At 38.5% G+C, this 26,579-nt stretch overlaps 1 protein-coding gene across 6 annotated transcripts in view; it reads left to right on the top strand.

The window, feature by feature from the left end:
• Positions 1 to 18,696: 18,696 nt before the first annotated feature.
• Positions 18,697 to 26,579, top strand: part of CUNH5orf24 (chromosome unknown C5orf24 homolog) — a 34,818-nt gene continuing 26,935 nt past the window's right edge. For 5 of the 6 annotated variants that reach the window (XM_073649553.1, XM_073649551.1, XM_073649552.1 and 2 more), the window contains exon 1: positions 18,697 to 18,913. The gene's annotated coding sequence lies outside the window, so the exon portion shown is untranslated. Of the gene's footprint in view, positions 18,994 to 26,579 lie in introns of all 6 variants that reach the window. The other variant, XM_073649549.1, reaches the window with a different exon arrangement.

Here is a 26,579-nt window from a genome sequence, read left to right as displayed (position 1 = left end):
ACCTCAGTATTGCTGTGTGCACATACATGTCAGGTCATGTATAATATAGATATAGTGACACCTCAGTACTGCCGTGTGCACATACATGTCAGGTCATGTATAATATATATATAGTGACACCTCAGTACTGCCGTGTGCACATACATGTCAGGTCATGTATAATATATATATAGTGACACCTCAGTACTGCTGTGTGCACATACATGTCAGATCATGTATAATATATATATAGTGACACCTCAGTACTGCTGTGTGCACATACATGTCAGGTCATGTATAATATATATATAGTGACACCTCAGTACTGCTGTGTGCACATACATGTCAGGTCATGTATAATATATATATATATAGTGACACCTCAGTACTGCCGTGTACACATACATGTCAGGTCATGCATAATATATATATAGTGACACCTCAGTACTGCTGTGTGCACATACATGTCAGGTCATGTATAATATACATATAGTGACACCTCAGTACTGCTGTGTGCACATACATGTCAGGTAATGCATAATATATATATAGTGACACCTCAGTACTGCTGTGTGCACATACATGTCAGATCATGTATAATATATATATATATATATATATAGTGACACCTCAGTACTGCTGTGTGCACATACATGTCCGGTCATGTATAATATATATATATATAGTGACGCCTCAGTACTGCCGTGTGCACATACATGTCAGGTCATGTATAATATATATATAGTGACACCTCAGTACTGCTGTGTGCACATACATGTCAGGTCATGTATAATATATATATAGTGACACCTCAGTATTGCTGTGTGCACATACATGTCAGGTCATGTATAATATATATATAGTGACACCTCAGTACTGCCGTGTGCACATACATGTCAGGTCATGTATAATATATATATAGTGACACCTCAGTACTGCCGTGTGCACATACATGTCAGGTCATGTATAATATATATATAGTGACACCTCAGTACTGCTGTGTGCACATACATGTCAGGTCATGTATAATATATATATAGTGACACCTCAGTACTGCCGTGTGCACATACATGTCAGGTCATGTATAATATATATATAGTGACACCTCAGTACTGCTGTGTGCACATACATGTCAGGTCATGTATAATATATATATAGTGACACCTCAGTACTGCTGTGTGCACATACATGTCAGGTCATGTATAATATATATATAGTGACACCTCAGTACTGCTGTGTGCACATACATGTCAGGTCATGTATAATATATATATATATAGTGACACCTCAGTACTGCCGTGTACACATACATGTCAGGTCATGTATAATATATATATAGTGACACCTCAGTACTGCTGTGTGCACATACATGTCAGGTCATGTATAATATACATATAGTGACACCTCAGTACTGCTGTGTGCACATACATGTCAGGTAATGCATAATATATATATAGTGACACCTCAGTACTGCTGTGTGCACATACATGTCCGGTCATGTATAATATATATATATATTGACGCCTCAGTACTGCCGTGTGCACATACATGTCAGGTCATGTATAATATATATATAGTGACACCTCAGTACTGCTGTGTGCACATACATGTCAGGTCATGTATAATATATATATATAGTGACACCTCAGTACTGCCGTGTGCACATACATGTCAGGTCATGTATAATATATATATATAGTGACACCTCAGTACTGCTGTGTGCACATACATGTCAGGTCATGTATAATATATATATAGTGACACCTCAGTATTGCTGTGTGCACATACATGTCAGGTCATGTATAGTATATATATAGTGACACCTCAGTACTGCCGTGTGCACATACATGTCAGGTCATGTATAATATATATATAGTGACACCTCAGTACTGCCGTGTGCACATACATGTCAGGTCATGTATAATATATATATAGTGACACCTCAGTACTGCCGTGTGCACATACATGTCAGGTCATGTATAATATATATATAGTGACACCTCAGTACTGCCGTGTGCACATACATGTCAGGTCATGTATAATATATATATAGTGACACCTCAGTATTGCTGTGTGCACATACATGTCAGGTCATGTATAGTATATATATAGTGACACCTCAGTACTGCCGTGTGCACATACATGTCAGGTCATGTATAATATATATATAGTGACACCTCAGTACTGCCGTGTGCACATAAATGTCGGGTCATGTATAATATATATATAGTGACACCTCAGTACTGCTGTGTGCACATACATGTCACGTCATGTATAATATATATATAGTGACACATCAGTACTGCTGTGTGCACATACATGTCAGGTCATGTATAATATATATATAGTGACTCCTCAGTACTGCTGTGTGCACATACATGTCAGGTCATGTATAATATACATATAGTGACACCTCAGTACTGCCGTGTGCACATACATGTCAGGTCATGTATAATATATATATAGTGACACCTCAGTACTGCCGTGTGCACATACATGTCAGGTCATGTATAATATATATATAGTGACACCTCAGTACTGCCGTGTGCACATACATGTCAGGTCATGTATAATATATATATAGTGACACCTCAGTACTGCTGTGTGCACATACATGTCAGGTCATGTATAATATATATATAGTGACACCTCAGTACTGCTGTGTGCACATACATGTCAGGTCATGTATAATATATATATAGTGACACCTCAGTACTGCCGTGTGCACATACATGTCAGGTCATGTATAATATATATATAGTGACACCTCAGTACTGCCGTGTGCACATACATGTCAGGTCATGTATAATATATATATAGTGACACCTCAGTACTGCTGTGTGCACATACATGTCAGGTCATGTATAATATATATATAGTGACACCTCAGTACTGCTGTGTGCACATACATGTCAGGTCATGTATAATATATATATATATATATATAGTGACACCTCAGTACTGCCGTGTACACATACATGTCAGGTCATGTATAATATATATATAGTGACACCTCAGTACTGCTGTGTGCACATACATGTCAGGTCATGTATAATATATATATATAGTGACACCTCAGTACTGCCGTGTGCACATACATGTCAGGTCATGTATAATATATATATATAGTGACACCTCAGTACTGCTGTGTGCACATACATGTCAGATCATGTATAATATATATATATATATAGTGACACCTCAGTACTGCTGTGTGCACATACATGTCAGGTAATGCATAATATATATATAGTGACACCTCAGTACTGCTGTGTGCACATACATGTCAGGTCATGTATAATATATATATATAGTGACACCTCAGTACTGCTGTGTGCACATACATGTCAGGTCATGTATAATATATATATATATAGTGACACCTCAGTAATGCTGTGTGCACATACATGTCCGGTCATGTATAATATATATATATATATTGACACCTCAGTACTGCTGTGTGCACATACATGTCAGGTCATGTATAATATATATATATATATATATAGTGACACCTCAGTACTGCTGTGTGCACATACATGTCAGGTAATGCATAATATATATATAGTGACACCTCAGTACTGCTGTGTGCACATACATGTCCGGTCATGTATAATATATATATATAGTGACGCCTCAGTACTGCCGTGTGCACATACATGTCAGGTCATGTATAATATATATATAGTGACACCTCAGTACTGCTGTGTGCACATACATGTCAGGTCATGTATAATATATATATATATAGTGACACCTCAGTACTGCTGTGTGCACATACATGTCAGGTCATGTATAATATATATATATATATATATATATAGTGACACCTCAGTACTGCTGTGTACACATACATGTCAGGTCATGTATAATATATATATATATATATATAGTGACACCTCAGTACTGCTGTGTGCACATACATGTCAGGTCATGTATAATATATATATAGTGACACCTTAGTATTGCTGTGTGCACATACATGTCAGATCATGTATAATATATATATAGTGACTCCTCAGTACTGCTGTGTGCACATACATGTCAGGTCATGTATAATATATATATAGTGACACCTCAGTACTGCCGTGTGCACATACATGTCAGGTCATGTATAATATATATATAGTGACACCTCAGTACTGCCGTGTGCACATACAGGTCAGGTCATGTATAATATATATATAGTGACACCTCAGTAGTGCTGTGTGCACATACATGTCAGGTCATGTATAATATATATATAGTGACACCTCAGTACTGCCGTGTGCACATACATGTCAGGTCATGTATAATATATATATAGTGACACCTCAGTACTGCTGTGTGCACATACATGTCCGGTCATGTATAATATATATATATAGTGACACCTCAGTACTGCTGTGTGCACATACATGTCAGGTAATGCATAATATATATATAGTGACACCTCAGTACTGCTGTGTGCACATACATGTCAGATCATGTATAATATATATATATATAGTGACACCTCAGTACTGCTGTGTGCACATACATGTCCGGTCATGTATAATATATATATATAGTGACACCTCAGTACTGCTGTGTGCACATACATGTCAGGTAATGCATAATATATATATAGTGACACCTCAGTACTGCTGTGTGCACATAAATGTCAGATCATGTATAATATATATATATATAGTGACACCTCAGTACTGCTGTGTGCACATACATGTCCAGTCATGTATAATATATATATATATAGTGACACCTCAGTACTGCTGTGTGCACATACATGTCAGGTAATGCATAATATATATATAGTGACACCTCAGTACTGCTGTGTGCACATACATGTCAGGTCATGTATAATATATATATATATAGTGACACCTCAGTACTGCTGTGTGCACATACATGTCAGGTCATGTATAATATATATATATATAGTGACACCTCAGCACTGCTGTGTGCACATACATGTCCGGTCATATATATATATATATATAGTGACACCTCAGTACTGCTGTGTGCACATACATGTCAGGTCATGTATAATATATATATATATATAGTGACACCTCAGTACTGCTGTGTGCACATACATGTCAAGTAATGCATAATATATATATAGTGACACCTCAGTACTGCTGTGTGCACATACATGTCCGTTCATGTATAATATATATATATAGTGACACCTCAGTACTGCCGTGTGCACATACATGTCAGGTCATGTATAATATATATATAGTGACACCTCAGTACTGCTGTGTGCACATACATGTCAGGTCATGTATAATATATATATATAGTGACACCTCAGTACTGCTGTGTGCACATACATGTCAGGTCATGTATAATATATATATAGTGACACCTCAGTATTGCTGTGTGCACAAACATGTCAGGTCATGTATAATATATATATATAGTGACACCTCAGTACTGCTGTGTGCACATACATGTCAGGTCATGTATAATATATATATAGTGACACCTCAGTACTGCCGTGTGCACATACATGTCAGGTCATGTATAATATATATATATAGTGACACCTCAGTACTGCCGTGTGCACATACATGTCAGGTCATGTATAATATATATATAGTGACACCTCAGTACTGCTGTGTGCACATACATGTCAGGTCATGTATAATATATATATAGTGACACCTCAGTACTGCCGTGTGCACATACATGTCAGGTCATGTATAATATATATATAGTGACACCTCAGTACTGCTGTGTGCACATACATGTCAGGTCATGTATAATATATATATAGTGACACCTCAGTACTGCTGTGTGCACATACATGTCAGGTCATGTATAATATATATATAGTGACACCTCAGTACTGCTGTGTGCACATACATGTCAGGTCATGTATAATATATATATATATAGTGACACCTCAGTACTGCCGTGTACACATACATGTCAGGTCATGTATAATATATATATAGTGACACCTCAGTACTGCTGTGTGCACATACATGTCAGGTCATGTATAATATATATATATAGTGACACCTCAGTACTGCCGTGTGCACATACATGTCAGGTCATGTATAATATATATATATAGTGACACCTCAGTACTGCTGTGTGCACATACATGTCAGGTCATGTATAATATATATATAGTGACACCTCAGTACTGCTGTGTGCACATACATGTCAGATCATGTATAATATATATATAGTGACACCTCAGTATTGCTGTGTGCACATACATGTCAGGTAATGCATAATATATATATAGTGACACCTCAGTACTGCTGTGTACACATACATGTCAGGTTATGTATAATATATATATAGTGACACCTCAGTATTGCTGTGTACACATACATGTCAGGTTATGTATAATATATATATAGTGACACCTCAGTACTGCTGTGTACACATACATGTCAGATCATGTATAATATATATATATATATAGTGACACCTCAGTACTGCTGTGTGCACATACATGTCAGATCATGTATAATATATATATATATATAGTGACACCTCAGTACTGCTGTGTGCACATACATGTCAGGTCATGTATAATATATATATATATAGTGACACCTCAGTACTGCTGTGTGCACATACATGTCAGGTCATGTATAATATATATATATATAGTGACACCTCAGTAATGCTGTGTGCACATACATGTCCGGTCATGTATAATATATATATATATATTGACACCTCAGTACTGCTGTGTGCACATACATGTTAGGTCATGTATAATATATATATATATATATATATAGTGACACCTCAGTACTGCTGTGTGCACATACATGTCAGGTAATGCATAATATATATATAGTGACACCTCAGTACTGCTGTGTGCACATACATGTCCGGTCATGTATAATATATATATATAGTGACACCTCAGTACTGCTGTGTGCACATACATGTCAGGTCATGTATAATATATATATAGTGACACCTCAGTACTGCTGTGTGCACATACATGTCAGGTCATGTATAATATATATATATAGTGACACCTCAGTACTGCTGTGTGCACATACATGTCAGGTCATGTATAATATATATATATATAGTGACACCTCAGTAATGCTGTGTGCACATACATGTCCGGTCATGTATAATATATATATATATATATTGACACCTCAGTACTGCTGTGTGCACATACATGTCAGGTCATGTATAATATATATATATATATATATAGTGACACCTCAGTACTGCTGTGTGCACATACATGTCAGGTAATGCATAATATATATATAGTGACACCTCAGTACTGCTGTGTGCACATACATGTCCGGTCATGTATAATATATATATATAGTGACGCCTCAGTACTGCCGTGTGCACATACATGTCAGGTCATGTATAATATATATATAGTGACACCTCAGTACTGCTGTGTGCACATACATGTCAGGTCATGTATAATATATATATATATAGTGACACCTCAGTACTGCTGTGTGCACATACATGTCAGGTCATGTATAATATATATATATATATAGTGACACCTCAGTACTGCTGTGTACACATACATGTCAGGTCATGTATAAAATATATATATATATAGTGACACCTCAGTACTGCTGTGTGCACATACATGTCAGGTCATGTATAATATATATATAGTGACACCTCAGTATTGCTGTGTGCACATACATGTCAGATCATGTATAATATATATATAGTGACTCCTCAGTACTGCTGTGTGCACATACATGTCAGGTCATGTATAATATATATATATAGTGACACCTCAGTACTGCCGTGTGCACATACATGTCAGGTCATGTATAATATATATATAGTGACACCTCAGTACTGCCGTGTGCACATACAGGTCAGGTCATGTATAATATATATATAGTGACACCTCAGTACTGCCGTGTGCACATACATGTCAGGTCATGTATAATATATATATAGTGACACCTCAGTACTGCTGTGTGCACATACATGTCAGGTCATGTATAATATAGATATAGTGACACCTCAGTACTGCCGTGTGCACATACATGTCAGGTCATGTATAATATATATATAGTGACACCTCAGTACTGCTGTGTGCACATACATGTCAGGTCATGTATAATATATATATAGTGACACCTCAGTACTGCCGTGTGCACATACATGTCAGGTCATGTATAATATATATATAGTGACACCTCAGTACTGCCGTGTACACATACATGTCAGGTCATGTATAATATATATATAGTGACACCTCAGTACTGCTGTGTGCACATACATGTCAGGTCATGTATAATATATATATATAGTGACACCTCAGTACTGCTGTGTGCACATACATGTCCGGTCATGTATAATATATATATATAGTGACACCTCAGTACTGCTGTGTGCACATACATGTCAGGTAATGCATAATATATATATAGTGACACCTCAGTACTGCTGTGTGCACATACATGTCAGATCATGTATAATATATATATATATAGTGACACCTCAGTACTGCTGTGTGCACATACATGTCCGGTCATGTATAATATATATATATAGTGACACCTCAGTACTGCTGTGTGCACATACATGTCAGGTAATGCATAATATATATATAGTGACACCTCAGTACTGCTGTGTGCACATAAATGTCAGATCATGTATAATATATATATATATAGTGACACCTCAGTACTGCTGTGTGCACATACATGTCCGGTCATGTATAATATATATATATAGTGACACCTCAGTACTGCTGTGTGCACATACATGTCAGGTAATGCATAATATATATATAGTGACACCTCAGTACTGCTGTGTGCACATACATGTCAGGTCATGTATAATATATATATATATAGTGACACCTCAGTACTGCTGTGTGCACATACATGTCAGGTCATGTATAATATATATATATATAGTGACACCTCAGCACTGCTGTGTGCACATACATGTCCGGTCATATATAATATATATATATAGTGACACCTCAGTACTGCTGTGTGCACATACATGTCAGGTCATGTATAATATATATATATATATATAGTGACACCTCAGTACTGCTGTGTGCACATACATGTCAAGTAATGCCTAATATATATATAGTGACACCTCAGTACTGCTGTGTGCACATACATGTCCGTTCATGTATAATATATATATATAGTGACACCTCAGTACTGCCGTGTGCACATACATGTCAGGTCATGTATAATATATATATAGTGACACCTCAGTACTGCTGTGTGCACATACATGTCAGGTCATGTATAATATATATATATAGTGACACCTCAGTACTGCTGTGTGCACATACATGTCAGGTCATGTATAATATATATAGTTACACCTCAGTACTGCCGTGTGCACATACATGTCAGGTCATGTATAATATATATATATAGTGACACCTCAGTACTGCCGTGTGCACATACATGTCAGGTCATGTATAATATATATATAGTGACACCTCAGTACTGCCGTGTGCACATACATGTCAGGTCATGTATAATATATATATATATAGTGACACCTCAGTACTGCCGTGTGCACATACATGTCAGGTCATGTATAATATATATATAGTGACACCTCAGTACTGCTGTGTGCACATACATGTCAGGTCATGTATAATATATATATAGTGACACCTCAGTACTGCCGTGTGCACATACATGTCAGGTCATGTATAATATATATATAGTGACACCTCAGTACTGCTGTGTGCACATACATGTCAGGTCATGTATAATATATATATAGTGACACCTCAGTACTGCTGTGTGCACATACATGTCAGGTCATGTATAATATATATATAGTGACACCTCAGTACTGCTGTGTGCACATACATGTCAGGTCATGTATAATATATATATATATAGTGACACCTCAGTACTGCCGTGTACACATACATGTCAGGTCATGTATAATATATATATAGTGACACCTCAGTACTGCTGTGTGCACATACATGTCAGGTCATGTATAATATATATATATAGTGACACCTCAGTACTGCCGTGTGCACATACATGTCAGGTCATGTATAATATATATATATAGTGACACCTCAGTACTGCTGTGTGCACATACATGTCAGGTCATGTATAATATATATATAGTGACACCTCAGTACTGCTGTGTGCACATACATGTCAGATCATGTATAATATATATATAGTGACACCTCAGTATTGCTGTGTGCACATACATGTCAGGTTATGTATAATATATATATATAGTGACACCTCAGTACTGCTGTGTGCACATACATGTCAGATCATGTATAATATATATATAGTGACACCTCAGTATTGCTGTGTGCACATACATGTCAGGTCATGTATAATATATATATAGTGACACCTCAGTACTGCTGTGTGCACATACATGTCAGATCATGTATAATATATATATAGTGACACCTCAGTACTGCTGTGTGCACATACATGTCAGGTCATGTATAATATATATATATATAGTGACACCTCAGTACTGCTGTGTGCACATACATGTCAGGTCATGTATAATATATATATATAGTGACACCTCAGTACTGCTGTGTGCACATACATGTCAGGTCATGTATAATATATATATATATAGTGACACCTCAGTACTGCCGTGTGCACATACATGTCAGGTCATGTATAATATATATATATAGTGACACCTCAGTACTGCTGTGTGCACATACATGTCAGGTCATGTATAATATATATATATAGTGACACCTCAGTACTGCTGTGTGCACATACATGTCAGGTCATGTATAATATATATATAGTGACACCTCAGTACTGCTGTGTGCACATACATGTCAGGTCATGTATAATATATATATATAGTGACACCTCAGTACTGCCGTGTGCACATACATGTCAGGTCATGTATAATATATATATATAGTGACACCTCAGTACTGCTGTGTGCACATACATGTCAGGTCATGTATAATATATATATAGTGACACCTCAGTACTGCTGTGTGCACATACATGTCAGATCATGTATAATATATATATAGTGACACCTCAGTATTGCTGTGTGCACATACATGTCAGGTCATGTATAATATATATATAGTGACACCTCAGTACTGCTGTGTGCACATACATGTCAGGTCATGTATAATATATATATAGTGACACCTCAGTACTGCTGTGTGCACATACATGTCAGGTCATGTATAATATATATATATAGTGACACCTCAGTACTGCTGTGTGCACATACATGTCAGGTCATGTATAATATATATATATAGTGACACCTCAGTACTGCTGTGTGCACATACATGTCAGATCATGTATAATATATATATAGTGACACCTCAGTATTGCTGTGTGCACATACATGTCAGGTCATGTATAATATATATATAGTGACACCTCAGTACTGCTGTGTGCACATACATGTCAGGTCATGTATAATATATATATATAGTGACATCTCAGTATTGCTGTGTGCACATACATGTCAGGTCATGTATAATATATATATATAGTGACACCTAAGTACTGCTGTGTGCACATACATGTCAGGTCATGTATAATATATATATATATATATATAGTGACACCTCAGTACTGCTGTGTGCACATACATGTCAGGTCATGTATAATATATATATATATATAGTGACACCTCAGTACTGCTGTGTGCACATACATGTCAGGTCATGTATAATATATATATATAGTGACACCTCAGTACTGCTGTGTGCACATACATGTCAGGTCATGTATAATATATATATAGTGACATCTCAGTATTGCTGTGTGCACATACATGTCAGGTCATGTATAATATATATATATAGTGACACCTAAGTACTGCTGTGTGCACATACATGTCAGGTCATGTATAATATATATATATATATATATAGTGACACCTCAGTACTGCTGTGTGCACATACATGTCAGGTCATGTATAATATATATATATATATAGTGACACCTCAGTACTGCTGTGTGCACATACATGTCAGGTCATGTATAATATATATATAATATATATATATATATATATATATATATATATAGTGACACCTCAGTACTGCTGTGTGCACATACATGTCAGGTCATGTATAATATATATATATATAGTGACACCTCAGTACTGCTGTGTGCACATACATGTCAGGTCATGTATAATATATATATATATATAGTGACACCTCAGTACTGCTGTGTGCACATACATGTCAGGTCATGTATAATATATATATATAGTGACACCTCAGTACTGCTGTGTGCACATACATGTCAGGTCATGTATATATATATATATATATATATATATAGTGACACCTCAGTACTGCTGTGTGCACATACATGTCAGGTCATGTATAATATATATATATATAGTGACACCTCAGTACTGCTGTGTGCACATACATGTCAGGTCATGTATAATATATATATATATATATATAGTGACACCTCAGTACTGCTGTGTGCACATACATGTCAGGTCATGTATAATATATATATATAGTGACACCTCAGTACTGCTGTGTGCACATACATGTCAGGTCATGTATAATATATATATATATATATATATAGTGACACCTCAGTACTGCTGTGTGCACATACATGTCAGGTCATGTATAATATATATATATATAGTGACACCTCAGTACTGCTGTGTGCACATACATGTCAGGTCATGTATAATATATATATATAGTGACACCTCAGTACTGCCGTGTGCACATACATGTCAGGTCATGTATAATATATATATATAGTGACACCTCAGTACTGCTGTGTGCACATACATGTCAGGTCATGTATAATATATATATAGTGACACCTCAGTACTGCTGTGTGCACATACATGTCAGATCATGTATAATATATATATAGTGACACCTCAGTACTGCTGTGTGCACATACATGTCAGGTCATGTATAATATATATATAGTGACACCTCAGTACTGCTGTGTGCACATACATGTCAGATCATGTATAATATATATATAGTGACACCTCAGTACTGCTGTGTGCACATACATGTCAGGTCATGTATAATATATATATATATAGTGACACCTCAGTACTGCTGTGTGCACATACATGTCAGGTCATGTATAATATATATATATAGTGACACCTCAGTACTGCTGTGTGCACATACATGTCAGGTCATGTATAATATATATATATAGTGACACCTCAGTACTGCCGTGTGCACATACATGTCAGGTCATGTATAATATATATATATAGTGACACCTCAGTACTGCTGTGTGCACATACATGTCAGGTCATGTATAATATATATATATAGTGACACCTCAGTACTGCTGTGTGCACATACATGTCAGGTCATGTATAATATATATATAGTGACACCTCAGTACTGCTGTGTGCACATACATGTCAGGTCATGTATAATATATATATATAGTGACACCTCAGTACTGCCGTGTGCACATACATGTCAGGTCATGTATAATATATATATATAGTGACACCTCAGTACTGCTGTGTGCACATACATGTCAGGTCATGTATAATATATATATAGTGACACCTCAGTACTGCTGTGTGCACATACATGTCAGATCATGTATAATATATATATAGTGACACCTCAGTATTGCTGTGTGCACATACATGTCAGGTCATGTATAATATATATATAGTGACACCTCAGTACTGCTGTGTGCACATACATGTCAGGTCATGTATAATATATATATAGTGACACCTCAGTACTGCTGTGTGCACATACATGTCAGGTCATGTATAATATATATATATAGTGACACCTCAGTACTGCTGTGTGCACATACATGTCAGGTCATGTATAATATATATATAGTGACACCTCAGTACTGCTGTGTGCACATACATGTCAGATCATGTATAATATATATATAGTGACACCTCAGTATTGCTGTGTGCACATACATGTCAGGTCATGTATAATATATATATAGTGACACCTCAGTACTGCTGTGTGCACATACATGTCAGGTCATGTATAATATATATATAGTGACATCTCAGTATTGCTGTGTGCACATACATGTCAGGTCATGTATAATATATATATATAGTGACACCTAAGTACTGCTGTGTGCACATACATGTCAGGTCATGTATAATATATATATATATATATATAGTGACACCTCAGTACTGCTGTGTGCACATACATGTCAGGTCATGTATAATATATATATATATATAGTGACACCTCAGTACTGCTGTGTGCACATACATGTCAGGTCATGTATAATATATATATAGTGACACCTCAGTACTGCTGTGTGCACATACATGTCAGGTCATGTATAATATATATATAGTGACATCTCCGTATTGCTGTGTGCACATACATGTCAGGTCATGTATAATATATATATATAGTGACACCTAAGTACTGCTGTGTGCACATACATGTCAGGTCATGTATAATATATATATATATATATATATAGTGACACCTCAGTACTGCTGTGTGCACATACATGTCAGGTCATGTATAATATATATATATATATATAGTGACACCTCAGTACTGCTGTGTGCACATACATGTCAGGTCATGTATAATATATATATATATATATATAGTGACACCTCAGTACTGCTGTGTGCACATACATGTCAGGTCATGTATAATATATATATATATAGTGACACCTCAGTACTGCTGTGTGCACATACATGTCAGGTCATGTATAATATATATATATATATAGTGACACCTCAGTACTGCTGTGTGCACATACATGTCAGGTCATGTATAATATATATATATAGTGACACCTCAGTACTGCTGTGTGCACATACATGTCAGGTCATGTATAATATATATATATATATATAGTGACACCTCAGTACTGCTGTGTGCACATACATGTCAGGTCATGTATAATATATATATATATATAGTGACACCTCAGTACTGCTGTGTGCACATACATGTCAGGTCATGTATAATATATATATATATATAGTGACACCTCAGTACTGCTGTGTGCACATACATGTCAGGTCATGTATAATATATATATATAGTGACACCTCAGTACTGCTGTGTGTACATACATGTCAGGTCATGTATAATATATATATATATATATATATAGTGACACCTCAGTACTGCTGTGTGCACATACATGTCAGGTCATGTATAATATATATATATATATAGTGACACCTCAGTACTGCTGTGTGCACATACATGTCAGGTCATGTATAATATATATATATAGTGACACCTCAGTACTGCTGTGTGCACATACATGTCAGGTCATGTATAATATATATATATAGTGACACCTCAGTACTGCTGTGTGCACATACATGTCAGGTCATGTATAATATATATATAGTGACACCTCAGTACTGCTGTGTGCACATACATGTCAGATCATGTATAATATATATATAGTGACACCTCAGTATTGCTGTGTGCACATACATGTCAGGTTATGTATAATATATATATATAGTGACACCTCAGTACTGCTGTGTGCACATACATGTCAGATCATGTATAATATATATATAGTGACACCTCAGTACTGCTGTGTGCACATACATGTCAGGTCATGTATATATATATATAGTGACACCTCAGTACTGCTGTGTGCACATACATGTCAGATCATGTATAATATATATATAGTGACACCTCAGTACTGCTGTGTGCACATACATGTCAGGTCATGTATAATATATATATATATAGTGACACCTCAGTACTGCTGTGTGCACATACATGTCAGGTCATGTATAATATATATATATAGTGACACCTCAGTACTGCTGTGTGCACATACATGTCAGGTCATGTATAATATATATATATAGTGACACCTCAGTACTGCCGTGTGCACATACATGTCAGGTCATGTATAATATATATATATAGTGACACCTCAGTACTGCTGTGTGCACATACATGTCAGGTCATGTATAATATATATATATAGTGACACCTCAGTACTGCTGTGTGCACATACATGTCAGGTCATGTATAATATTCATGTATAATATATATATATAGTGACACCTCAGTACTGCTGTGTGCACATACATGTCAGGTCATGTATAATATATATATAGTGACACCTCAGTACTGCTGTGTGCACATACATGTCAGGTCATGTATAATATATATATATAGTGACACCTCAGTACTGCCGTGTGCACATACATGTCAGGTCATGTATAATATATATATATAGTGACACCTCAGTACTGCTGTGTGCACATACATGTCAGGTCATGTATAATATATATATAGTGACACCTCAGTACTGCTGTGTGCACATACATGTCAGATCATGTATAATATATATATAGTGACACCTCAGTATTGCTGTGTGCACATACATGTCAGGTCATGTATAATATATATATAGTGACACCTCAGTACTGCTGTGTGCACATACATGTCAGGTCATGTATAATATATATATAGTGACACCTCAGTACTGCTGTGTGCACATACATGTCAGGTCATGTATAATATATATATATAGTGACACCTCAGTACTGCTGTGTGCACATACATGTCAGGTCATGTATAATATATATATAGTGACACCTCAGTACTGCTGTGTGCACATACATGTCAGATCATGTATAATATATATATAGTGACACCTCAGTATTGCTGTGTGCACATACATGTCAGGTCATGTATAATATATATATAGTGACACCTCAGTACTGCTGTGTGCACATACATGTCAGGTCATGTATAATATATATATAGTGACATCTCAGTATTGCTGTGTGCACATACATGTCAGGTCATGTATAATATATATATATAGTGACACCTAAGTACTGCTGTGTGCACATACATGTCAGGTCATGTATAATATATATATATATATATATAGTGACACCTCAGTACTGCTGTGTGCACATACATGTCAGGTCATGTATAATATATATATATATATAGTGACACCTCAGTACTGCTGTGTGCACATACATGTCAGGTCATGTATAATATATATATATAGTGACACCTCAGTACTGCTGTGTGCACATACATGTCAGGTCATGTATAATATATATATAGTGACATCTCAGTATTGCTGTGTGCACATACATGTCAGGTCATGTATAATATATATATATAGTGACACCTAAGTACTGCTGTGTGCACATACATGTCAGGTCATGTATAATATATATATATATATATATAGTGACACCTCAGTACTGCTGTGTGCACATACATGTCAGGTCATGTATAATATATATATATATATATAGTGACACCTCAGTACTGCTGTGTGCACATACATGTCAGGTCATGTATAATATATATATATATATATATATATATAGTGACACCTCAGTACTGCTGTGTGCACATACATGTCAGGTCATGTATAATATATATATATATAGTGACACCTCAGTACTGCTGTGTGCACATACATGTCAGGTCATGTATAATATATATATATATATAGTGACACCTCAGTACTGCTGTGTGCACATACATGTCAGGTCATGTATAATATATATATATAGTGACACCTCAGTACTGCTGTGTGCACATACATGTCAGGTCATGTATAATATATATATATATATATATAGTGACACCTCAGTACTGCTGTGTGCACATACATGTCAGGTCATGTATAATATATATATATATATAGTGACACCTCAGTACTGCTGTGTGCACATACATGTCAGGTCATGTATAATATATATATATATATAGTGACACCTCAGTACTGCTGTGTGCACATACATGTCAGGTCATGTATAATATATATATATAGTGACACCTCAGTACTGCTGTGTGCACATACATGTCAGGTCATGTATAATATATATATATATAGTGACACCTCAGTACTGCTGTGTGCACATACATGTCAGGTCATGTATAATATATATATATATATAGTGACACCTCAGTACTGCTGTGTGCACATACATGTCAGGTCATGTATAATATATATATATAGTGACACCTCAGTACTGCTGTGTGCACATACATGTCAGGTCATGTATAATATATATATATAGTGACACCTCAGTACTGCTGTGTGCACATACATGTCAGGTCATGTATAATATATATATATAGTGACACCTCAGTACTGCTGTGTGCACATACATGTCAGGTCATGTATAATATATATATATAGTGACACCTCAGTACTGCTGTGTGCACATACATGTCAGGTCATGTATAATATATATATATATAGTGACACCTCAGTACTGCTGTGTGCACATACATGTCAGGTCATGTATAATATATATATATAGTGACACCTCAGTACTGCCGTGTGCACATACATGTCAGGTCATGTATAATATATATATATATATATATATATATATATAGTGACACCTCAGTACTGCTGTGTGCACATACATGTCAGGTCATGTATAATATATATATATATATAGTGACACCTCAGTACTGCTGTGTGCACATACATGTCAGGTCATGTATAATATATATATATATATATAGTGACACCTCAGTACTGCTGTGTGCACATACATGTCAGGTCATGTATAATATATATATATATATAGTGACACCTCAGTACTGCTGTGTGCACATACATGTCAGGTCATGTATAATATATATATATATATATATATATATATATATATATATATATATATATATATATATATATATATAGTGACACCTCAGTACTGCTGTATGCACATACAAGTCGCCTCCTGAGAGAACATGGAGCCAGGCTCCTCCTGCCTTTACTTCCGCATACACACATCGCAAAATGGCCGCCGCGCCGAATCTCTGACATTTATGGATGTTTGACATCTTTACCGCCCTCCTCTTCTCCATCCTCCCTCCTCCTCTCCGACGGCCTGGAAGCCGATGGTCCGGTCCACAAGGCGTCAGCCTCGGTACCGCCGTTCAGACTAAGGCGCCAGGAGCTGCGGAAACCGTCAGCTGAGATTCCCGGAGATCGAGGTGAAGCCTGTGATGATCGCTGTGCGGTTCACGGCCATTGTCCTGTGTGCAGACAATGGAGCAGAGGCTGCGGTGCACTTGTAGGTGATCGCTGCGTCTGTGGTCGTACATCCCCGAGCATGCATGTGTGACCACTGCTGGCATCCAGTGCCGGCCATGTCTTAGATGGAGTGTGATGTGTCTGCGGATGGGGATTATTGCTGCTCCCAGCACTTTATACATCTGTGTAATGGGATAATAGAAAACCCTGTAAATTGTGTGTGATGGACGATGACCTGTTGTCTTGTGTTGTATGTGATTTCATTCATTGGGAATGGAGTCCAGTTTGTCCTGAGTGTGCGGATTCCCTGAGGTTGGGCGACGTGCCCCCGCGGGGCCATGACGAGAGATTTAGGCCCAGGCTGGACGGCAGCTTTGGCTATGACGTTACTATACAAGTCGCCAAAGGTTCGGAAGATTTTGATGATTTTTTCTGACACTTGTGGTTGTGGCAACTTGCCCGTGTGACCGCGACCACTTTCATTTATACTATGACACAAAATAGCGACACAGTGCTCTTCTTGGCCACATGCAGTTGGTCACAGCTAAAGTCTGAGTAGATCCACCCTAATAGGGTTAGTCTCAAGTTATTTAAGCTGTAGACTGTTTAGGTATATAGTGTGTATATATTTTGCCTTTTCCTTTAAAATCTGCTCCATTCTTAAGATTTTATAGTTGACTGCTTGTTGCCTAGGTCACCAGCCACTGCTGCCGTCTATCAGCAGTGTCCGGAGAAGCACTGTGCTTACAAGTTCTTTCCAATGAAGCTTGTCAGCGCTGCTCTGAAGTTGGCTAGACCCGGCCATCTTCAGTGCCCTCTTGTTCCTCAGATGCTGCCGAGGCAAGGCCTTCACTACTCGGAGTCACAGAGTGCATGCTTTGGGCCAGTGGTGCAACCATCCAGCTTGTCCAAGCTGTAAATCAAGGAGGAGCAGTGCGCTCTGGAGGTGGAGGAGCTTTGCACTCCTGAAAATGATCATGAGCAAACTGTTTTAATCTTTCACTATTGTTTTGTAAATCTTTGGTGCAGAATTAAAGGACTTATCCGGGACTCTGGAGTTTTTTTCCTATGTGGCTAAGAATTTATAGGTAGGTGCTAACTACTTTCCTGTTCTTCCCAATGCCAACCTTTGTCGGGTCAGAGCAGTCTTAGACCGCTCCTACTGACGAATATCCTTCTGTGATGTAATTTCGTCAGAGGGAGAATTTCCTTCTCTTCCGCTCTGTCTGTGGGGCGTCGCTGCCGAAATCATGCTGATTGACAGCCGGCTCCCCACTACCTAACTGTGGGGAGCCAGCTGTCAATCAGCAAGACTAAGGCGGTGACTTGCCATCAACAGAGTAGACTGAGGTCAAAAGAAGCAGGCAAATCTCTGGCTGAGCAGGGAGACATCATTGCAGAATAGGTAGCTAGTTGGCAACTACCAGTAAGTACTTAGCCCCATATGAAGAAAAAAAAAACAAAGGTCCAGAATATCCCCTTAATGTCCCGCAATCAGGCGCAGGTCGGGGGCTAGGCTGTGTGAGATAGTTGGGTACCCTGGGCAGAATCACTTTGGTTAAGGGGTCAATTTAGCTGTGAATAATAACTCTATCATCAAGTTAGTTGGGTTTTCTGGCTTTTAAAAAAATAGGAACAAAAGAAAAGAAGCAAAACTTGTCCCAGGGATCTGCTGTGATGGTCGCTGCCAGGCCACTAGTGGTGATGATAGTACTTGTGGCAGGTAAGAAATGTCATGCCATAAGCCATAAAACTTAGCCTCTTAAGGATCAGGCGATTATTTGACTTTTTGTTTCTTTTCCCCGTTTTTTGAAGAGCAACAACTTTTTTTTTTTTTTTTTTACTACATAGCCAGGCTTGTCTTCTGCGAGACGAGTTTAGTTTTGAATGACACCATTCATACAATGTACTGAAGAACAGTTAAAAAAATGAATTGGTGAAAAAAAACCCTGTTATCCTGCCATTGCTTTTTTTTAATATTATTTTGGAGTAAAAACAAAGATAAAAATTACTATGGACGTGAGAATACCAAGTATGTTATGTTTTTAATGGAGGGTTGGGATGTGTGGAGAAGGCGGTATTAGATTATTTATTTTTTTTTTTAAAAACGTTTTTGTTTTCTTAGGGGACTTTAAGTATTTTATATAGTGTAAATCTGTTAAATCTGTTTGCTATGATGCTCAGCCTGTCTCCACTTCATAAGAGCACCAATATGGTAGCCAAAGGGGACTTCAGCAGGCCCACAGCTGCCATAGTAATTCGTCAGTGCTCTGTGATTGCAGCAGTTCCATTTATATGCTGCTGTGAGAGATTGATAGCAGCATCTAGGTGGTTAACAGCTGTGATCGGAGCTCAGCTTTTCTCGCTGTTAGACAGATGCCAGGTATGTAACATGGCCGGCATCTCCCGCTTGTGGAGGGATACTCTTGATCCCCCTCCACACTTGCACTTCCCTGTGCTGTCGTACTGATACATCATTTTGAGCGAATGGGTTAAAGAACTGAACAACACCTTTACATTCACATGGGTTGTCTGGAAAATATGCAGTGTGTTTCAGTAGTAGCCGTTTGGATGAGATTTTACAAAATCTCATAAACCCACTGCGTAGAAAAGCTGCAGGGTAAATGGACTGTGGACCGGAGCTATGGATTTGACATCAGCAGTTCATCATTTTATGCTGCAAAAGCTGAAATATGCAGCATATCATTAAGTAAACCTGTACTCCCCTCGCTGAGGAGTGTTGTTTCTCCACTCACAGCTTTAGCTTGACTCGGACGGATTGAGAAGGCTGCTGATTGGCTGCCACCGTCACACGACACCCTCCGCTGTAAGGTGCCATCAGGGGACAAAGCTGTGAGAGCAGAGGAGTGGCGCTCTCCAGGGAAGGGAGTACAGATGTGTATTTTTTTATCATACTCTTTTGAGTTAAATTAGCATTAGCCCAATGTAGTGAAATACCCCTTTAATGCTATGGTGGTACAGGCTTTATAATAAAATTGGGTGCATTATTATTAATGCATGATTATGATGATCTCGCAATACTTCATTATGACATCAGTAATCTTTTATGATTACTGACACCTAAACTCTTCATTATGACATCATAACATCACTTGTCTTTTAGATAGATCACTTGTCTTTATAGTGAACCTAAACTTGATTTCCAAATCAAAAGAAATCATGAAAATGTAATAGTCATGTATTTTGACATCACAAGACTTCTCAAGAATGTTTGACATCATAATGACATTGTTAATCTCTTTTTTGATTTAAGACATGATTAAACCATAATCACGTTACTTGTTTAATTGCCAGAACGTGTTTCTTGTCTCGATATAGAAACATTGAGGTGGTCCCATGACTTTACCATGTTGTAGTTACCCAGGGATAGGACTCAATTACAGTATATGACAAATAAATGAGAATTTTCTGGGCATTACTAGTTTTGTGATTAGAGTGGGCTCCTCAAAACCCTGATGCTGGTCTTCGATTTCAGGGTTTTTGTTTTTGTAATTTTCATCTCAAAATCACGTACATATTACTAGTAATGTTATGTCAGGCCGTACTTTTTTGAGTGAGTATAATGTTTCCCCAGTGTCATGTCGGTACGTCAGATTACGGTCTCATCCCTTCCCGTCTTTATAGCCATCCCTCACAGTCTCAGTGTGCCAATAGCCTTCATATGTCCACCCTGTGGAGCATTTAGGCCGGCCTACCCTATACTGGGTAGTGGGGAATATGTACAGGTGCTTCTCACTAAATTAGAATATCCTCAAAAAGTTAATTTATTTCAGTTCTTCAATACAAAAAGTGAAACTCATCTATATATATATAATCGTCTTATCCTGTCTGTCTGTCTCTGTCCTGGAAATCCCGCATCGCTCATTGGTCCGGCAGCGGCCAATCAGCGCCGCGGGATTTCTGAAAAAAGATGGCGGCCGTTAGCGGCTCATCTGCGGGACGGAGATGCAGCTGGGAGATGATTAGCGCGAGGCGCTCATCTCCCGGCCGGTAGCAGCAGAAGGGCCCCTACTGCCGGCGCCGCTGACCTCCTTGCGGCTAGGGTGTCAAGGGAGGACCGGGGAGCGGCGCTGCGGGTCGGGATACTTCTGCTGCGAGCAGTCGCTCATCTCCCGGCTTCTCGCAGCGGAAGTAGCCGCACAGGCAGCGGCGCTCCCCGGTCCTCACCAATACGATTCCGCTCCCCGGTCCTCACCAATATGATTCGCTGATTGGTCGCGGTCTCCGCCCGCGACCAATCAGTGATCTTAGCGCAAAAGTTAAACACCGCTGTGCTGATTGGTCGCGGCCGCTGCCCGCGACCAATCACCGATTTGGGCACCACATTTAAATAGCGGCCGCGACCAATCAGCGATCTTGCCAACACATTTAAACACTGCTGTGCTGATTAGAGGCGGACGCCAGCCGCGACCAATCAGCGATTTTGGCGCCAAATTTAAACAACGCTCTGCTGATTGGTTGCGGCCGCCAGCTGACCGCAACCAATCAACAGAGCGTTGTTTAAATTTGGCGCCAATCTCGCTGATTGGTCGTGGTCGGCTGGCATCCGCGACCAATCAGCGAGATTGGCGCAAAATTTAAACAACGCTCTGTTGATTGGTTGCGGTCGGCTGGCGTCCGCGACCAATCAGCGAGATTGGCGCCAAATTTAAACAACGCTCTGATCTCCCGACGGCAAGTGTGAACGGAGGACCGAGGAGCCGCTCATCTCCCAGCTGAAGTACCCGCACAGGCAGCGCCGCTCCCCGATCCTCACTAATACAACGCTGATTGGTCGCGGCCGCGACCAATCAGCATTATTAGCGCCAAATTTAAACACCGCTTCGCTGATTGGTGGCGGTGGCCGGCCGTGACCAATCACCATTATTGGCGCAAAATTGAAACCCCGCTCTGCTGATTGGTCACGACCGGCGGTCGCAACTAATCTGCGATATAGCTGCCAAATTTTAACACCGCGTTGCTGATTGCGCCCGGTTGGCCGCATACATATTCTAGAATACCCGATGCATTAGAATCGGGCCACCATCTAGTATATTATATAGAGTCATTACAAACAGAGTGATCTATTTCAAGTGTTTATTTCTGGTAATGTTGATGAGTATGGCTTACAGCCAATGAAAACACAAAAGTCATTATCTCAGTAAATTAGAATACTTTATAACAACTTGAAAAATGTTTTTAAAATCTGAAATGTTGGCCTGCTGAAATGTATGTTCAGTAAATGCCCTCAATACTTGGTCGGGGCTCCTTTTGCATCAATTGCTGCATCAATGCGGCGTGGCATGGAGGCGATCAGCCTGTGGCACTGCTGAGATGTTATGGAAGCCCAGGTTGCTTTGATAGTAGCCTTCAGTTCGTCTGCATTTTTGTGTCTGGTGCCTCTCATCTTCCTCTTATACCCCATAGATTCTCTATGGGGTTAAGGTCAGGCAAGTTTGCTGGCCAATCAATACTGTTGTTTTTAAACCAGGTATTGGTACTTTTGGTAGTGTGGACAGGTGCCAAGTCCTGCTGGAGAATGAAATTTCCTTCTCCACAAAGCTTGCCGGCAGAGGGAAGCATGAAGTGCTCTAAAATTTCCTGGTAGACGGCTGCGCTGACTTTGTTCTTGATAAAACACAGTGGACCTACAGCAGCAGATGACATGGCTCCCCAAACCATCACTGATTGTGGAAACTTCACCCTAGACCCCAAGCAGCTTGGATTGTGTGCCTCTCCAGTCTTTCTCCAGACTCTGGGACCTTGATTTCCAAATGAAATGCAAAATTTACTTTCATCTGAAAACAACACCTTGGACCACTGAGCAACAGTCCAGGTCTTTTTCTCCTTGGCCCAGGTAAGACGCTTCTGGCGTTGTCTATTGGTCATGAGTGGCTTGACACAAGGAATGCGACACTTGTAGCCCATGTCCTGGATACTTCTGTGTGTGGTGGCTCTTGAAGCAATGACTCCAGCAGCAGTCCACTCCTTGTGAATCTCCCCCAAATTTTTTAATGGCCTTTTCTTAACAATCCTTTAAAGGCTGCAGTTATCCCGGTTGCTTGTGCACCTTTTTCTACCACACTTTTTCTACCATTTTTCTTTCCATTAATATGCTTACATACAGCACTCTGTGAACAGCCAGCTTCTTTAGCAATGACCTTTTGTGGCTTACCCTCCTTGTGGAGTGTGTCAGTGACTGCCTTCTGGACATCTGTCAAGTAAGCAGTCTTCCCCATTATTGTGGAACCTAATGAAACCGACTAAGGGACCTTTTTAAACGCTTATGGAGCATTTGCAGGTGTTTTTTGTTAATTATTCTAATTTACTGAGATAATGACTTTTGTGTTTTCATTGGCTGTAAGCCATAATCATCAACATTACCAGAAATAAACACTTGAAATAGATCCCTCTGTTTGCAATGACTCTATATGAGTTTCACTTTTTGTATTGAAGAACTGAAATAAATTACCTTTTAAATAATATTCTAATTTAGTGAGAAGCACTTGTATATAGCCAGCTGTGTTGGTGTGCTGCGGCCTCAGGCTAGTGTTAAAGCAGCAGGTTTTTTCCAAGCGTTGTTAGTGAGCTATATAATGACACAATTAGCGTTTTGCTCCACTTCCTCTATTACTATAAGGAGCTGGCCTTGTTCTAAGCCTATCGGACCAATGGACGTAGAGCGGAATCCGCAGCTCTAAGAGATGCAAACTTTTTCCAGCACGGAGCATCGGTTACTTCAATCTTATTGTTGTGTTTTATTGGAATCAATGTTTCCATTCAGTGACAGTAAGCAGAGGAAGACATGCTGGTTGGATCTTATGTATACATAAGGCCAGACATGAGATTGCTAAAGGTAAATGTAAATCAATCATTCCATTAATCTCTTTAGTATCTCAGGGGCCTCCAGCCATTGTTCTCCCAGCCACTAGGCCCATTGTATGGATGGGCTTTAGACTACAACTTGTACATTTACCTTACATGTGAAAAATGTGACCTGGGTGATGATGATGTACTGACATTAGGGTTTTGCTGCCTTTTGCTTCAGGCAGTGCCATTATTTTATTTTATTGTAGCTAAAATAATGTTGTCCTTTAGAAAACTAAAGAAATGGTGTGTGGAGGTGGAGCGGTTTATTAATTAGAAAACCGGATGACACACCGGATGGTAAAATGACACCAAAAAAATTAGTGGATACGGCACACTGTTGAAAAAGGAACTAGTAGAAAAAAACGGATTCCAAAATTTGGCAAAAATTTGACTATTTCAAATGAATGGCTCAGTTTGACTTTCTTTTCAAACTAAAGACACTTACACAGGCTGATTATAATATCAATAATGAGCCTAAATGGGCTTTTCTCTAAATCTAATTATCGCTACCCACATGGGGGAGGTGTCCAACAGCTTGGTTCTGATCCTGAGAACTGGCGCGCATGCTCCATCTCCTCTCATCCTTTATGGACTGCCAGATAACGCTGTACCTGTGCTCTGCTACTTTCAGCTGTCCCATAAAGATGAGGTCGAGCATGCACACCTCCGCTCCATTCATCCTCTATGGGACTGTCAGAGAACGCTGACTACTATGCTTTGCTGTTTCCAACTGTCTCATAGAGGTGCGGTCGAGCG

This window comes from Phyllobates terribilis, unplaced genomic scaffold (assembly GCF_046119375.1).
Source record: "Phyllobates terribilis strain yellow unplaced genomic scaffold, ASM4611937v1 Scaffold_10__3_contigs__length_209671492, whole genome shotgun sequence".
Classification (NCBI taxonomy): Eukaryota; Metazoa; Chordata; class Amphibia; order Anura; family Dendrobatidae; genus Phyllobates; species Phyllobates terribilis.
This window is presented reverse-complemented; position numbering and strand designations above follow the sequence as displayed.